Genomic DNA, 17539 nt, shown 5'->3' with positions numbered 1-17539 from the left:
ATGTATTAGAGCTTACAGAGTCCTGAACTAGCTTTTCCTTCCTATATTGAGAACTTTATAATGATGTTAATTAATAAATAATAACTTTTGATAGAGAGAGAGAATAACAGCAAGGTTGCAGTCAGTAGGTACCATGGGGCTATTTCAGCTGGGAGATGCCTATATTTGGAACATTGAATTCATTTTAAGGTAACGTTTGTTGTGGTTTTTTATAACTTACATATTTCTTCTGCATGTATCCAAATAAATACGTGCGTATAATACAAAGCTGTGCATTTACACGCTCCTTGTGCACAGGAGCAGAAGGAAAAGGCAGGAGAGCTACAATAAATTCCTTGTGCCAGACCCATATAAATGGGCTGTGGTCTTAACACAGCTTCTCCTGATTACTGGTAAAAAACTAATTAGGTTTTGTCATTTATTCACTTGGAGTTTTGTCTCATTGAAACCTTGCTACTCTATTTAACCTACTTCTAGTCTGCAAATATCTGCTGCCATGTTATGTTATGTTTTTTTTTTTGCTTAAATTAACTCCTGAATAATACAGCATAGCACATACAGGAGAATGAAAAGTTTTCACATTTTTAATACAAGACTGATTTTATTATATTACTAGAGAAATAAGTTAGATTGCTCTTGCAATCTCAATAAATCACACATGAAGTCTTCTTTTTTTCTAAATTAAATTTTTATTTAAATAAAAGTGTTATGTTTGTATTTGAACTGACAGCTAAATCTGATAATTAGAGTGCATGAAGTTGGCTTTGATTGGCATTGTAATTGGATTGTCATTGGGCTGAAAACCTATTATCTTTGGATCATGCCCCATGAAATCTGTTGAAGAAACTTTGCTGCCAGTCATTAAAGCCACCATCTTGGCTTACAAATTAGGTTTGAAAGGCTTTTTACCACTGGGAATGTAATTTAAACCACTGCAATTGCACTCCCATTAATTAAAATTATATTAAAATTATGGTTCATTTTCTAAATATTTTTTTCATATTTTATTAGACATACTTATTACTAAATGCTTAACAAATTACATAGCAGAGCTAGTAAAATTATATTTTAAGATAATCCATCATTTCAGCACATGCTACTCAGCATTAGTGAAATTAGTCAGTGTGTTGATCATTAAAGGATACACTATTTATGTTTTTCATTACTGGTTCTCATTAAAAATAAAATATAATTATAAACCACTTTAAAAAAATAAAGCAAAATTCCACTGAAAATTCTAATTAATGCTGGTAGAAAACTTAGAACCTGCTTTAAAGTGAACTTAGTTCATTGCCCTATTGTTTTCTGTATTTTCTCTATAAGTCACATTGGCTACATTAAGCTATAGAGAGGCATGAATAAAACACATTTTTTTGTGTGTAACACGAAGTGCTGGTTATGCTGTGATCAGTGCTGATAAAGAATAAAGGGTTGGAATCTGTGCAGGTTTGCCACCAGAGTTCTGCAAATAATGATTTTATTTGTAGAGCAACACTTCTAAATACATTCCAGTAAAGTGGCAGCAGAGGTAGAGTAAGATGAGAATCTACATTCCAAGAGCAAAGTACCAGAATACCCAATTAGTGCTCAAGGGCTAAATATGTTTTGCTTTAGTATGAAGTGGAACTTTTGGAGTCTGTGTTTCCAAAAATTTTCTTTGCAACCACTCTGGTGACTACTCGAATCCTTGTCAGGGTTCTTTGATAATAAAGGAGCCTTCACTTATCCTGGCTTTGGGATGCTCTTCTCTTTTCTCCGAGGTGCTGGAGGGACCATGGATCTCCAGCCTGGCTTTTCAGGGATCCTGCACCACTACTTGGAGTTCTCTAGGTGGATTTTTTTTGTTCCTAGCTGAGCTGCTTCATCCAAAGAAGTTCCTCCTTGCTCAGCAAGTCAAGGCCTAGAAATTCACTTCTTTTAAGGTTATGATTCCCCACTTGATAAACCACAGTGGGATTCTATCTGAAATCCCTGGAGTGCTTTAGACTCCCCATGCTACCTTTTTAGTCAGTGAAACCACTGAACTCCTTTAAAAGTGCCATTTTCAAATGAAGCTCATATATTTAGACTTGACTTCAGTTGTTCCCATGTGAGAATTTGCTTATTCTGTGCTGCTTAAACATTGTTCTATGTATTAAGAAATTCTACATTTTTCTTCCTAAGAGGATCTTCGTTATTTTGATTTATGTGGATCTAAAGTGAACTTTTATCTTACAAAATAAGCATCAAGGCTGTAAGAAACTTGGAATATATCAAGTTAAAAAAATCACAGATTGGGTTTAGAATATTTCTGCCTGGTTTTTACATCCTTGAGGATTGGAATGATGGTCTGTAAAATAAATAGTAATTTCAGAGTCACGAAATAGTTGTTCACCTGACCTTGCTGAGCTTTGCCTGCACTCTGTCATTAGGTCTTCCTTCTTCACATGGCCATGTGCACGCCAATAATGGAGCTCTGCATTCAAGTGCTATTAAAAAGCCAGGAAACTTGGCTAGTTTGGGGTTTAACACCAAAATATCCGTGTTTTTTTGGACTACAGTGTGCTTCCATTGTTGGGAATCTGAGGAAAATGAAGGAATGTGGTTTCAGAAAGAGGATGAAACAGTTAGATATATTTATTTTTTCAGAGCAATTATTTGGGGATAGAAGGCTGTTAAATACTGGTAGGTTATTCCAGTAGTTAATCAATTAATAAAAGAGAGCTGGCAGAATCCAAATGATTGGCAGACGTTCCTGGAATGAAGAAGACAAAATGTAAAAATGGCAGGTTTCTGAACAAAACGGAAGAAAAGCCTTAGAAAGTGGTTTACCAATGCAGGTTTGAATGACAGCGAGTCTGGCATCTCTTCTGAATTGAAAATGCCTTTTTTCACTATTGTTTAAGATGGGCCAAAGTGGTGCCGATTCCGAATACCGCTGAACCAAATTCTGTTTCCGTAAGGAACTGGGAGTAAATCAAAACACTGGGAGGGATTTAAACACAGGCAAATCCATTGAAGTCACTGACACTTTCATCTGCCCATCCAGCAGCTGGGCTTGGCCCTTTGAATCTTAAAATATAGGTAAATATTTAATTTCTTTATTTTTTATCAAGCTCAGCCTATCACTTCTTACCTCACAACTCATTGTCCCACTTTCCAGCAAGATATTGACTTACTGCTTCAGTTTTAAGTTTTTTTTTGTTCTGCACCATGAAGAAATCTGATCTCTCTAATCCACTGCCATAAACTATTAATCTGGAATGAGTTTGGTGGCCGCTGGAAGAAAAATAAAAATGGTTAACTCAGAAAAGATGGAGGTTCAGCTGTTTAGTTCACCTTAAAATACTCAATCCATGTCCAGCTCCGCTGTTCTCCCCATGTTTTGGTCATAGACTGTAAGTGACTCTCCCAGTGGAGAACTGGCTGAATGTGGCCAGAAAAGGGCACTGGATTGTGGGGCTGGAGGTCACTTTCCAGCTTTGCCAGAGCTTTCTCGGGGGCAGCAGTTAGAAATGGCATAATATTAATGCTTTCGTCCCCCAAAAGGGTTCATCCTCCATTTCTCATGAGGAAAGTTGTTTAGTGTCCAATAACAGCACTATTCCTGCTAGGAACTTCCAGATGCAACAGCCTGATAACCAAAAGATAGTAACAACCCAACTGAAGCACAACCCAACAAAAGGCACATTTTGTTACCTCTCCTGCTACTTTTTTTTTTTTTTTCTCCACTCAGTGTTACTTAGATTCTCTACATTAAGCTAATATTTACTCTCCTTGCCACAGAAGAGAAGCAGAGTAAATAGGATTTCGTAGAAGGAAGCCGGTGGAGTTAAACAAACAAGAAAGTGGCTAGTTCTAACCTTTCCTGCATGAGCCTCGGCATCCCCCAAAGGCCCAGAGCCCCTTCCTGAGCCCTCTCCAGTGATCCCACCCGTGCTCCTTGCACGGAGCCGGGGCAGAGCCTCCTCTGCTGCACACAATGAGCCACATCCTCCGCTCTGCAAATTGGTCAGAGCTTCCCCAAGCCCATGGGAGGCAGAGCTATTTAAGCAAGCTGCTCATCTACCCCTTGAATTGCTTCAGCATGGCTGAACTCCCCAAGCAGGGCTGTGGGAAACGCACGGAGCTGCAGGAAATCATATGGATTTGCAGCACGGCAGCCTGGCTCTGCCAGGACAAAATGGTGGGTCAAAGCCATCCTTGTTTCTGCCCTGGAAATGGGAGAATTATGCAACGTGACTTTGACCTAAAAATCAATACCTGCTGCTTAACTACAGAAACAAATGGCAGCTCTGATGGCCAATAACAAACTGATGGTTGTTTCTTTGTTCTGTCTCTCCTTCTGTTAAACCGACTGCTAAAGGGCAGGAAAACATGACAGACCTGTCAGCCATAAAGAACTTTTTGGACTCCTTTGTAGGAGCTCATCTTTTCATGGCCCTGTGCCAGAACGAGTAGGTGCCTTCCACACTAAATACAAAGAAATTGATGTTGGAAAAGGATACCTACTCCAAGCCAGGAGAATCTAATGAACTTCTGTTAAAAGTCAGGCCAAAAGGGAACAATGAGTTGCATCATGTGTTTATTGTCCACTTGCAGTCATTTATAATGGAAGCATGGGAAATTAGCCCTCCTCAGATGCTTTTTTCCCTCCAACACATTTGATAGATAAACAGTGTTATCTGTAATTAAGTGTGCTCCAGCAGGCCTCAGCCTGGCTGTTGCCACAACTCTGCTCAGAGCTGGCAGTGCTGCACTGGGGTGTGCTTGCAGTGCTCCCAGAGCAGGGCAGGCTCAGTGCCTAGTGCCTCAACAGGTCAGATGTGGGTTGGGTGCTTTCTGGAGAGGATTTGGCATGGGGGGCTATCAGTGCTTGGGATCGCAGAATCATTTCAGCTGGAAAACCCAAAGGTCATGAGTCCAGTGTTAACCCAGCCCTGCTAAGTCAGGCACTAGCCCGTGTCCCTAAGTGCCACATCTACACGTCTTTTAAATCCCTCTGGGAATGGTGACTCCACCACTTCCCTAAGCAGCCTGTTCAAATGTTTGACCACCTTTCCTGCTGGATCCCATCAAAACCTGTATTTCCTTGAGCAAGTTCACAGTCCTAAATCAGGTGATTATTTGGGAAATATACCCAGAAACTCTTTTCCAGATTTGGACAGAAGTAGCACATCCCACATGTGTGCCATGTGTTAATTTGTTTACTCGGAGGTCAGGAGGAAAATATGAGACAGAAGAATTTTACAACTCAATTAAAACTTATTATCAAGGAACAGCAATAAACTTTTGTGGAACAAATGAGCCCAGGGTTCTGGCTGTACCTCGGCATCCTGAGTTGTTCAGGCTTCCTGCAAGACAGCTGGAAATGTGAAAATCTGCAAGGAGGTTGCACCATGATTTTCACCTAAGGCACGGAGATGATGACTTTAATAAACAACTGAGCTGCAGGTCACATCTTCCCACTTTTGTCTTCCCAGCCCAATTAAAACAACAGCCTTTAATTCCCATTTAGGTTTCCTCTATCTTTCTGTCTTCCTTTATGTACTCCTGCTGCCAATTATGCAGAATAGTAATGAACAGGACTGGCCAAAATATTTTATGTTCTGTTTCTCACGTTGAAAAGTTGTGTATTTTTCACTGAGAAGTAAAAGTATCTCAAAACTGGGAGAACTATTTTTCCTAATGAGTTTCACAAGAGAACCCCTCAACCCTTTGTCTGTTAAAAGAGGGAAAAAGGGGAAGAGAGTCCTCAGCAATCTCAACATCTACAGAGTTAAGCACAGGACTGGGAGCCAGAAGATCTTGAATTACATCCCAGTGTCTGCCGCACACAGGATTAGTAATACTTTGCACTTACATTAGCACTTTGCCACTAAATAAAGTTTGGAAGTGACATTACAAATGGGGAAGGAGCGGCTTGGAGAAATGAAGTGACAAATCCAAATTGGCACAGCTAGTTAGTGTCAGAATCAGGATTACAGTAATTCTTGACAAGCCATTTAACCTTCACGAGGTTCAATTTTTACACCTTTAAAATGAAGGAGACGATTTCCACCGAAAGCAAAATGTGCAAATGATACCCACTGGCACAATTAGGTAAATACATTGTTCAAAAATTACTACTCCTCTGCTGCAACTTGGAGGTTAAGCAGAGTACCTGCAGAAACTCGTGTTGCTCCAGGGAAGAACATCTCTTCAGGCTTCTTAGGAAGCAGTGGTGGTGAACCAGATCCTCCAGGGAGATTGCTTAGAATTCCCAGGAAAAGGAGACGATTTTCAGTCACCTCCACGGGCAGCACCTGAACTAGATGACTCGGAAGGGAAAGGGGGGTTATAATGAATTAGGAATTGGGCTGGGCATCATCAATCCGGAACTGAGCTGGTGGCATATGGCAGGAAATTTGTCCTGGTCAGTACAGCACAGGAATTACAGGATGCTTTTGGTTATGGAGTTCTCAGCTTTCAGCAAATGAGGAGTTTTTGCTAAGAGGTAAATATCTGGCAACTCTAGTTCCTTGCTTTTAGTAATCAGTTCATAGAATAGAGTTACCAATCAAAGCCTCTGATTTACATGATCTTTTATCCTTGCTTTTTTAAATAACAGATTTACCTTCATAAATTTGAATCCCATCTTTCCACCTCAAAACTGAACATCTTTGGAGTGTTAAGTGCGAGAAAGATTATGCTCAAAATAATTTTTTTTGTACCACGAAAGTGCTGTACAAAATGCTTCCTTTTATTGAGGCTGATGCTGTCTTTGCTAGTTTCAATCTACTGTGGTACTTTTTCCTTATCGTGCTGTGATCTTGTTTAAGAAGTTAATAGCAAACAACAAGAAGCAGGTAACTGAAAATAAATAGATGCTGTTTGTATTTTTGTAAACATAAAGATGACCCGCAGTCCAAAAAAGCATTTAGACATGCATCTCAACACAGGCAAACCTGTTCTTATCCTTGTTCATCAAAACACTTTACCACATGCTTAAAAGCAAACATCCTCCCAGTACCTAATGCCTTCAGAGGAAATGTGCACCCACAAGAGTGCCTACCTACCCCTCCTTCTGTATCAGTGAGGTGTGTGGGTGATCAGGGCTTGGATTGGATCAATATTTTGAAAAAGCTGTTCATCACATTTTCCTGGTGGTTTTTTTTCCCCCTTCCAGCTTCCTTGATACAGTTAAGGTACAGTTTGATACAGAATGATAAAAAAGAGAATTATTAGTATTATCCAGAGAAGTTGCATCTTGATGCACATATCCTGAGGTACAGTAAATCTTACTCTTGATTATGAATTCCGAGTGTTTTTGCTAGTGGAGAGTTTTGTATTGCTACAAAATGCATCAAAGTGCAGCAGGATATTTGTCATATTTTTCAGGATGGATTGCTTACTTACAGGGAAAAAAAATAAGATTGTGTCTGTCATGTTTGGGAGAATTGTATTTTTGTTTTATTAACCAGGCTTACTTTGAGGGAGTATGTCTTCCCTTCACTGTGTTTTCCCACCTCTAAAATCCACGTTTTGCTGTCTGTGCCCTGGTAGGGTTGTGTTGGTGCTGCTCACAGAGCAGCCCTGAGGAGAGCTCTGTGAGCAGGGTGAAATCCTCGTGTTCCGTGCATGGGAGAGGCTCCAACTCCGTCTCCCTCTTTCACTGGAGATGGGATCAGCGTGGATGTGTCACAACAGACACCTGGAGCTCAGAGCAGACAAGTGCCCTCCTCTGTTTTCGTGGCAGTCGCTCTGGGTTGAGGTAGTGGCGCACAAATGAGCCCTTCCCTCTGATCAGAAGCTTTGTTTTGTTGGAAGGATTTGGAAAAAAATTAGAAATGCTAATTAAAGGAATGAGGTGATGGCACTGAATTGTCACTTCATGTAATATTGGCTTTGTACAGATGATCAGCTCAAAGTATGGGTAAAATGCTTCCAGGGTGGTGTTTTGTGTGGAAAGCTGTTAAAATACTACTGAGATTTAGCATAATGGTGAAGAGATTCCACAGCACCCAAAATGCTGATGGTTTGCTTCATGCTTAATTAGATTCCCCAGCACCAGCCTGAAAAATGTTTTGTGTTGTTGATGTGACCAGATAGATTTCAGCCCAATCACACTGTTGCCAGTGTGGGATAATCAGCACTGGGCTCCTAAAAACACGGATCAGGAATAACAAGATATGCACTTCCTAAACTCTGGTTGCAAAGAGAGCACCCAAAGGTGGCCAAGAGCATTGCTGTCCTCCTGCTACGTGAATCAAACAGAAAGTGCCACCAGTGAACTCCAAATGTGTGTTCCAACAGAAGGGGTTGTGCCCGAAGGGAATTCAGTCCCATTTCCCTCATGAGAAGAAACCTCAAGTGTAAACTAGGGAACAAGACCCTCAATCTGCTAGTTTTTATCAGCTGAACGGCATCAACTTTAATTTGTTCATGATTCTGATTTCTAGGCAGAGCTCTGTCATCAGCCTGAATTTTGGAAAGTAGGAGAAGATGTGTTTGAAGTTGCCCACTGCAGCTTCCTAGAGGTTTCCCAACCCCAATTCTTGCATTTGTATCCATGCACAATATTTTCAGCTCAGGTACAGCTCTAGTTATCACCTTGATTTTAATTAGGACACGCAGGAATGAACTGACATAACTCTTTATTTTCTTTCCTCATAACTGCTCAGGTGCAACACCCAGGAGTTCAGGGAGACCAAGGAAAGTACCTTGGCAGGGTTTTTTCACAGAATATTGTGTAGGTTTTGGAATGGGGCACACGGTTGTCTTTTGGCAACATCTGAGCCTTTAGAGGAGCATCAGACCAATCGTGCTTTCTATTTTTTAAAAAAGGCCTTTGAAAAAACCTCAGTGAGCCTGAGACTCCCTCCCTTGCTGCTGACAGAGCCAGTGGTTACGGGGCACTGCACACAGCACACGGAGCAAAGGTGAACCCCACCACAACATCTGGTCTTACTTTCCCCCCCCCTCCACTTTATGAGCTGAATATCTTCTGGGTAACTCTGTTTCTAATACCCTGGGTTAAGATTGATTTACACAGGCCACTGTAACTGAAGTCTATCTTGAAATCTGAGACTATCCAAGGAGTGCTGGAACAGCAGTTTGTTTATCAGCGCTGGATTTGGGGGGAAAAGAGAAGTAAAAATCCTGTGTTGCATTTTGACATGGATTGATGGATCATAAACAATTTAAAACCAACTTATTTTAAAAATAATTTCACCTCCTTTTATAGTCATAGTGAGAAACTCTCGAAAACAGTTTGCAGGTCTGGTAACAATCCACAAACATATCCTGGTGGAAATTAGTCCAGTGCTGTGGCAGGAAACACTTGAATATTTTAATTCTGTTTGATCATGTATCTTGTACTCTATTTTTCAAATAGGATCTAAATATATTGTAGGAAAATTTCCTCACGAGCGTGGTAGGGAAATTCTGGGGTGCAAAGCAGCTGCTCTAAATCCTTCCTCTGAATTTAGCTCAGCGTGATTTTATGTCCCAAAAGTAGTGATGACTTCAGTCCAATGGATACAATCAGTCCCCTTTGGAACCTCCTGTTGGGAATTAGTGAAATTCTTCTCTGGGAAAAGCAGCCTTTTATGGAGACGGTCCTGGGGGCCCCTGGATGTTTGGAGGGACGGCACCCCGCTCCCAGTGCCATGATGAAGTGTGGTCACTCCCACTGCCCAGGCTGTCTTGGGAGATTTACAGCCTCATACATCTGGGAGATGCTGCTAATAAATTTTAGCCAGCCTCACAGGGCATGCACCAGATAAGCATATTTGGTTAAAAATACAAGTTTCGACTTGAGAAAAAAGGCTATTTAAAAAGGCCAGATAACCCATTTGCTGGGAAACCCTCCAAACTGAGGGGGTATTTCACTTGGAAATTGCCATTCTCCCGTACTTGTGGAATAATGCTGTTAGTGACAATTTCAAATCTTTCTCCTGGTATACATTTTGAACATCACGGTATCCTCTTGTTTCCCATTTTTTACTGTTCAGACCCTCCGTAGAATATTATTGTCGCTGCAGACCTTTTATCCAAGGACTGTTGATCACAGCACAAGAACTGTCATCCTATTTGCATTCTGTGGATGCATCATTATTCACAACATTTGATGTCCATAAAACACATTAAAACTATTTCCTTGAGCAAAAATAATCAGCTCTCTGCTGTACATATCATTTGTATACTCAAATTGTAAAATGTAAATTGATATATAAGAAAATGGCCCATTAACTTTTTCATTAATGACAATAATACATTTTGTGCATCAGCAGTAGGAGGACCCTACATTCATTCTAAGGAACCTGAAGGATAAATGGAGACTTCTTTGTATTTCATAAAAATGAAGGCTGTCATCAAGCCCATTTTAGAGGCTGGGGGGGCAGAGAGGGATTATTTTCTATGGCCTTATTTGTTTTTTAAACTATTCTCAGACTTGGAAGCATTCTTAAAGTTAAAATACTCTGCTGAACCTGATCCTTCTGCCTTTGAGGCAGAATTTGCACTGAAAGCCACCTGGCATTTTGCCTAAACAAGGGCGAGGAGTTACCTGGGTATATATTAAATATTCTTTGTTAAAAGCTCTATATGTGCACTGAATGTATAAATTGGGCACAGCTCCCACCCAGCTGGTAATGAATTGCCTTGAAACATTAATGGCATTTTTTTTTCAATCCCATCCCAATTTTCATTTCCAGAGTTTCATTTTTAAGCCGGGTGGATTCTGTGGGTGCTGTAATGGGTGCTGTGTTCCCTGATGCTGGACAACTTTTGAAAAAGTAGATCTATACATGCAAAAAAAAAAAAAAAAAAGGTGTAAATGGCAAATATTGCTGGGTTTTGTGAAATTTAATAGACAGCTGGATTACTGTTTCTTTAGGATTTATGCTGAGTTACCTGGAACTTACTGTGTTTTTTATGTATGTAATTTAATCATCTTGTGTCTTTTAAGATAATAGCAAGCGATTTTACTGTAATTCACGTGAATTAAGACATCTTAATATATATACTGGCTGTCAAATCACTGTATATTTACCATTTGATTAAACCATAGATTAATAATTTTTCTATAACTGATACATCATGCAGTAACAGATAAAGAACATCTGAGATTAAGTAAGTGAGAAATAAAATCTGCTTTCAGTAAATTGCTTAGAAAAATTACACAGTACATTTAAATTACCATTTGCTTAGCAACATGCCCTTGTAGACATTCCAGTGGGGCTATAAAATGATCGATTTACTTTAATTTTCTACTGAATCCTGAAAAAATGGCTATCAGTAACCTATCCCTTCATCATGGCATGCTGATTCACTCTGTGTATTAAATTTACTGGCAAGGAGCAAGACGTTAACAAAAAGTAACAGATAATGTGAACATTTCATGCATAATCTGTAATATGAGATATGTATTAATAGGGAAATTATGATGCATTCAATTATTCTGAAATGCCTTCCAGAGATGTTTTGATTTGGCTGCGCTCTGATAGTAGCAGCACAGCAGGGAGCATCTCAAGTGATGAATAACCTAATCTCCTAATCTCAAAATGGGCACTATTCACAGCTAGCCCGGGAGAGACTGGTGGGAGCCACCACACTGCACAGACACTGCTCCTCACACAACAAAAACAGCCACAAAAATCCCCTGCTTCTCACAAAACTCCTCTCCCCGGTGCCGGATTTTTGGGGGCACGGCAGTTCTACAAGTTCACGTGCTGAGATGGAAAAGAAACCTTTGCTCCCCTCTCAAATAAACTTGGGAGACAAAAGGCTATGAAAATAATTGTGTGTGCAGTTGTTCTGTTAGCATTGAAGGTTGCTTTGTGACATTATACAAAGGAGCTCTTTCTGACTTTACCCCGTTTAATATATACCTGAGGTGATCTTTACTATGTATACAATTTTTTTTCCCCTGAAAAAAAAAAAAAAAAAAACAACACAGCAGAACAAGAAACTCCTTATTTCGTCTCATGAGCCCAATGGACCCGAGTGCTTGCCTGTGTGTAATTAAGCAGCCGTGTTTACTACTTCTCCTGGTGAACAATAGTCTGGTTTCCTGAGGAGGTCAAGCAGGATTTATTTGATTGTGTACACACTCAGAGCAGGCAAGGTGCCTTGTCATTCCTCAGCCCGGCTTGGGCACTTTTTCCCGGCTCCACATCCACTGCTTTACTCCCATTTCCTCACCTTGGCATTTCTGCAACTGAACCAAAACAAAAAAGCCCAGGAATTCGAACAACGGCAGCACAGCAAACAATCCTGGGCACATAGGCTATGCAAATTCACCGAATTTTTTTACGCTTAATTACTTGATTGCAGTGGGCTCACTTTTTGATTAATGCAATTTGGCAAAAGGTAATATTACACCAGTGTATTAGAATTTTTAGTAATTATTCAATGTTAATATGACAGTGTTCTTGAAGAAAAATGAGAAGGAAACCGTATCTCTGTTTTGTCTTCAATTCACAGCTTTGCTCAAACAGAGAGAGGAGGAGAGAGGCACAAATACTTGTGCAAATAAACGTGGTTTATCTTTGGGAAGAAATCTTACTAAAAATTCCTGATTGGTCTTCTCCCGGCTTCCTGTTCTTAATGCCATACTTTTAAAATTATTGGCATTACAAGGGTGCAGAAATGATTTTACACTCTTTTTTAATGCTGCAGTTTATTTGATTTACAAAGTGATTTGTCTAACAAGTACCTTTGCAGTTTAATCATAATGCCACATTGTGTGTGCTGTTTTCCAAGACCTGAGCTGTTCCTAATGCCTTTGGCAGTCCAGCTCCTGAGTTTTCTGTCAAACAGAAAGCAGGAGAGTGTGAGGCTACTTAGATTTCCTTTGCTTAAGCAATTTGATTTCCTCCGCGTTGTGCTCCGTGTGAGCACCGTGTTAACGCAGAGCAGGATGTGGGGCTTTTACCTCGCCTGCTGTTCCACACCCTTTACTCCAGGTTGTAGCCACTAAGCAGGGTTAGCAACCAGGGAAGGAACGGGGCCCCGTTTTATGAAACTTTCAGATGAGGGATGTTGGGTTTATTTCAGTCTTTAGTACCCGAGAATGTACAATTGCTCTGAAGATAAATAAAAGATTCAGCTGGATGCCACTGGAGAGCAGAGCAGCATGTCTTTGGCATTGCTGGAGTCTTATCTGATTTGGATTTGTATACCTCATGGGGAATGGCAAAATATTGGAACAGACGGCTTGATATTTCCGAAGAATATAGTGGGCTTTATTAGCACCAGTTTCACTCCCTGACTGACGGCTTTTTCAAATTTTTTATCTTATTAATCTGTGCTACTGTATGTAAATGTTATTCCTCTCTGCATAAGGGAGGCAACCAGCGATTTGTAATAAATGCTTATGAGTGCCTGAGGCTGCACTTAAACTTTAAAACATCTATTATTAAGTTGCAAAAAACCACTGTAATGGCCAATAGTGACCTCATAGGAATTTTAAACTGTGGTCTGCTCTTCTGCATTAAAAACAAAAAAATTGCCTGAAGTTAGAATTATGAGCAATGCTATTTTAACAGCTGCATTTTGATTATTAAAGTGTGTTTTACAACTGAATTACAATGCTTTTATGGACTCTAGGTAAAAGATTTAAAAAGGTCATTAAACATAGTTGGTTTTGTCACAGTAGGTGTCATTGTATACAATGGACACTATACAATCTATTTTATGTCGTAGTACTTAGGATTTAAAATAACACGGGGAAGCATTTTAGTTTGCTTAAGCATGTAGATTACTGTAGAGCTTTTCAGGTATTTTGACAGTTTGCAGTCCAGAATGACTACTTTCATTATTATTTTATTAATTTGACAAGAAGCCCTACAGATTTTCTGTGTATGAACGTTCCATTTGTCTCAGAAATAATTAAAAATGCCAGCCTAGAGCAACAAGACAACAGAAACACTTCTGGCAAATCAATGCTGAGAAATGCATCGTTTGTACTGGAGCCAAGTGTTTAGTCCTGAGCCATTTTTACATTTTCTCAGCCTGATAGGACGTGGGCTCATTGACAGCCAGTATTGACCTGCAGCGTGGGCTGGGCAAACCCAGCACCTATAAATTGATTTATCCAGGGTGTCGTGTGCTGGGTGCTGGATGCAATGTTTACATCTTGCACAGCACAAATGCAGCAGGCAGGAGGAAACCCCCGTGCAAAGGCAAACTTAAATTCAGCTGCCCTTCGTCTGCTCTGTCAGACTTGGAAATACTTAAATCTTTAATTTGCCTTTCATTAATTTGTCATGGCATTATCCTGGTGAAGAACCCAAGTACAAACAACCCAGGTTCAGGGTGGCTGCGTGTTAATGAGTGCAAAGGGAACCACGCTAAGTGCAGAAAGCTCCAAATATTTGACAAAATGTCACAAAGGATTGTATTTGCATGTAGTAGCATGGGTAGGACATAATGATTAGTGTGTAGTGCCGTGCTGGCAGTACCTACTCCAGCTTATCCTGATAACATGTCGGCTGCACAGCTTTGAATATTGTATATGTTCTTTGAACATATCTAGGACTAGCAGAGCTGTCACTCCACTGAAAAATGTGCCTGCACGAATGACAATACTGCTTTAATTTTAGGGGTTTTTTTTAAAGAGGACGACTTCTAAATAATTATTATCATGCTAATAACATTTGTATTCTTTTGTGTATAATTAAGATCTGCCTGTCTAAGCATGAAATAGGGTTGAAATCTTGAATAAGTATGCTATCCTTAACCTATTTAGTAAATCAATTTTAATTTAGTATTCTTTAGGTTAAGTCATAACAATAGAATTGCTGTATACAGAAAAATCCACAATTTATGGCTGTAAACCTTCTCGGAAATGTTTAATAATTAGCAAAGCTTCTGTGAAATTAAAAAATCTACCCCTCTAAATGTAAGTGCTGAATTTAAAAAAAAAAAATTATTCAGTGATTACTAAAGTCATGTGTTTTTTTTAATTACCATTAACTCTTTATTACTTAACATGAAATTGTACATGTGATTTTATCTACAAGCCCCTGTAGGATTGTAATGCTTTTTCCAAAGACCTGTCTTTGAGCCCTACCTATTTTTTTGAAACATAAGGAACACAATTACTAGAGAAAGATTGAATTCCTAGTCTGCAGTTATATTATCATATTTGTATTTCTTATTTAAATTGAGAGGAAAGCAGTTGGAAGGTTTTTTGGGGGGAAAGAAAGTGTCTTTTCAAAGATTTTCAGTCCTGAGGGAAGTCAGAAATGCTCTTTTTTTGGCCAGAATTTCAGTCAGAAATGCCTAACGAGGGACCAGATCCTGCTTGGAAAGGGGAAAGTGGGAGAGGCAGGAGAGAAAAATACCCTTAGCTGCTATATGGAACTATTTGATGTCTTTGTTATTCTAAGTTTGCATCCCAGGGCTGTGCAGATTCCTGAAATCCTGCTTCCCAGCATTACTGTGGGATCTGTTTGGGCTGTGCTGCATGTGGGATCTTCCCTGGCTGGAGGAGAGGTAATGGAGATTTCCCCAGGTCTGTGTGTGGTGGCTCCCAATGTGATTTGTTCAGATCATGGTCCTGGTCCTCCAGCAGAGTTTGAAATGCAGTGACAGTAAACAGCCCCTGTGTTCCCAGCTTCCCAGTGCCGTGTACAGAATCCGTGGACCTGAGCACTAAATTAGGTTCTGGAGCTTTTTCCAAGTGCCAGAGTTTTACTGGATATTATTTATGGGGTTTTTTTTCTACTTCAGTTGGCCTTTAAAATATTTGCTTCCTGTGGCATCTCTGTGTAACAGTTACAGGAAAACAACTCAGCTCTCATTAAAGACTCATTGACTGATCCTCACTCATTTTAAATTGGGAGCTGCAGTGATTTACAGTATTTGAGGATTGGATTCATGATGCCTTGAGAAAACATGGGAGGAGCACAGATTGTAAGGGTGGTTTTATTAGGGGGAATATTCACTGGGGACAGTGTGTCATTGCTGCTCTCTTATTGCTGCCATCACCAGTCATTTCTTTGGTGCTAATATCTACCTTACAATATTTGGGAGTCTTGGACAGATGACCTCACTGCAAGTGAGGAATGGAATTTGACCACCTCACTTCGTTATGCTCCTTTATGAATCTTAGACACAGCTATTATCTCATAATGGCGCATTTTCTTTTAAAAGGCCCCTAACAAATGTACAAAATGGATATTTTCTAACCTTCATAGTTTGCCCACCATTTGCCTTGGGATTTTTGGCAAAGGACATCTTAGAGAAAGGATGTGTTAATGTGGGCATGGGATGGCTTTGCTGGCTATGTCAAATGGCCTGCCTGCCTCATTGGATCCCAGCCAGGGTGCTGCAATCTGAAGGAATTACAGGTGGAATGCTGCATGCTTGTAACTCACTGAAAATTAGATACAGAATGTTCTTCCAAACACGGGTGCCATTTCTGAACACAAGAAAAATGGGAAATTTTCTTTAAAGTGAAGTGGTGAATTCTTCATATGCCAGAGAGAGCATGGGACATAACTTGTGTTCCCACTGGGAAGGACTTGTCAGAGAACATGGCTGTGAATGAGGGAGAAAGGGAGAATGACACCTTTTAAGGAAAAGAGCATCTGGGGGAAACATTACAATCTGTAATTCAGGAAACAATTCCTCCATGGGACTTTCAAATGTTAGGTCACTTCAGCAAAGATGAATTCAGCCCATGGCTCTGGCCCCAGTAATTTTGTATTTTCTTCTCTATATATTTTATGAAGTGAATGATTGTTCTTAAAGTTTGCAAAGCTGTTGGTAAAAAAAATCTGAGCTGTTTTCACATGTGATCAGAGACAAAACCACCAGGAGTGTATCCTAATAAGAGAAAAATTTGTGTGTTCCCGTGCAATTTGCTTTATTCATCTGTTCAGATAATACCAAAAAACTTTCAGGACGGTGCCCAGACTTCAAGAGTGTTTGTGGTGCCCATCCCTGCCTTTGCCCTCTGTAACACACTGCTGTTTATTTTGATTTATTCAACATTTAAAAGCAGGCTCACATTTTCTGAGCACCTGTGTATAACAATGAAAGAAACAAGTATGCAACAAGAAAGTATCAGCAAATGAATAATACTCTTTCAAAGTAATCATAGCGATAATAACCCAGGCTCCTTGGCCTTCAGCTGCCCACTTCTTGAATTGCTTAATTAAAATAGATAGTCCTGGGCAGACCCTCCGGAGGCTAATAAAGTGGGTCATTGAATCAGAAAGGATAAAATTCCAAAATTGAGGATTGTCTGTGTGGAATACAAAGCTAAACCAATTCCTGTTGTTTATATGAAAGGGATTCCAAGTGTAGCAGTTTTGCTGATCTTTGTTGATGTGACAATGAGAAGAGAGGAGATTTCCAAAGCAGCCAGGTCTTAAGCCACTTAGGAGCTAATCATGTCCCCTGATTTGCGGGGAGAAATAGCTGGTGGGATCATCTCAGAAGCATTATGCAGCTGGACTGGTAGTGAAGAATTCTGATCTGTAAAAAATAATAATGAGAAGTTTTAAATTTTAAGCCTTTTCTCTTTTTATAGAAAAATAATTTCAATCACTCCCTGCACTTGCTT

The sequence above is a fragment of the Chamaea fasciata genome, unplaced genomic scaffold (genome assembly GCF_029207755.1).
Source record: "Chamaea fasciata isolate MVZ Bird 193981 ecotype frontalis unplaced genomic scaffold, bChaFas1.0.hap1 SCAF_3, whole genome shotgun sequence".
NCBI classification, from domain to species: domain Eukaryota; kingdom Metazoa; phylum Chordata; class Aves; order Passeriformes; family Sylviidae; genus Chamaea; species Chamaea fasciata.
The sequence above is the reverse complement of the archived record's forward strand: the minus strand, read 5'-3'. Positions refer to the sequence as shown.